The sequence below is a fragment of the Chiloscyllium plagiosum genome, unplaced genomic scaffold, assembly GCF_004010195.1.
Source record: "Chiloscyllium plagiosum isolate BGI_BamShark_2017 unplaced genomic scaffold, ASM401019v2 scaf_10011, whole genome shotgun sequence".
NCBI classification, from domain to species: Eukaryota; Metazoa; Chordata; class Chondrichthyes; order Orectolobiformes; family Hemiscylliidae; genus Chiloscyllium; species Chiloscyllium plagiosum.
This window is the reverse complement of record NW_025210808.1, coordinates 1,808-3,299: the sequence shown is the minus strand read 5'-3', so window position 1 is coordinate 3,299 and position 1,492 is coordinate 1,808.

Sequence of the window (1,492 nt, the reverse complement as noted above, 5' to 3'; positions counted from 1 at the left end):
AAGTCCTGCTAAGATTTGCTTTCCCAAAATGCAGCACCTCGCATTTATCGGAATTAAACTCCATCTGCCACTGCTCAGCCCATTGGCCCATCTGGTCCAGATCCTGTTGCAATCTGAGGTAACCCTCTTCGCTGTCCACTACACCCTCCAATTTTGGTGGCTAAGATTCACATCAGTGGAGTGGAAGGATACAGCTTGCTTAAGCAGGATTATGGAAAAACAATGCTTGATTCCTCCTGTCTGGACATAAAATTGCAGAGTTTTGATCATCTTAAGACCCGTATGAGCATAAGTAATACAAATAGGAGTAGGCTTTTTGGCTCCCTCAGCCAACTCCACACTCAATCGGATGAAACAGCATGCCTCGCGTCCACTTTCCTGTGTTGTCCCTGTAACTGTTGCTTCCCCTGCTGATCAAGAATCTACCTACCTCAGCCTTCAGTCCACTCGAGGACTCTGCCCCTCGACTCTCCGTGTCAAGAAGTTCCAAAGACTCTCAACATTCTGATAGGAGAAATTCCTTCTCAACCCCGTCTTAAGATGGTACCCCTTTATGCTGAGCCTGTGCCCCCTGGCCCTAGTCTCTCCCGTGAGGAGAAACATTCACTCTGTCAAACCCCTTGCACATTGAAATGAGATCACCTCTCATTCTCCTAAATTCCACTGAGTTGAGTCCCAACCTGTTTAGCCTTTGCTCATGAGACGTTGCCAGGGTGGGACGGATCTTTGAGAACGCTGGCGGCCTTTCCTCGACAGCGAGGCCTGGTAGGTGGATTCTATAGATGGGAGGTTGGGCCTTTGGGATTGTCCGGGGCCGAGTCCCCCACTCTCTGTAACCGTCTCCGATCTTGAACGGTACAGTTCCCTTACCAGGTAGCGATACATCCAGACAGAACGCTCTGGATGGCGCACCTATAAAAGTTGGCGAGGGTATTCGCCGCCATGCCAAATTTCCTCGGCGGTCTGAGGAAGAAGAGGCGTTGTTGGGCCTTTGTAACCAGTGCGTCTGCATGAAGAGGCCAAGAAAGCTTGTTGTGGATGACCACTCCCAGGAGCTTGACACTCTCCACTCATTCCACCTCTGCGCTGTTAATGTGTAGGGGGGGCATGAGTAACATCCCGCCGAAAGTCGATATGAAGGCGACATGTTAAGTGTGAGTAAAGAGCTCTGGCAAAACTGGCCAATGGGAATGAGGGAAAATTCCAATGGCTGGAGCCATACCCGGCACAGAGGAAGATGGTTATGGTCGCTGGACGTCGGTTACCTGAGCTCCAGGACGTCATTGGCAGAATTTCTTCAGGATAGTGACCTTGGCTGAAACATCTTCATCTGTTTCATCAAGATCCTTCTCTCCATCATTAAGCCAGAAGGGATATTCATCGCGTTCACCATCAACATGATTGCTCTCTGAGAGACCAAACTGGCCAATACTGGATCAATTATTACTGTCAGTGATCGCTTTCGCTACTTTGGAAAAAAGGTCCGTGATCA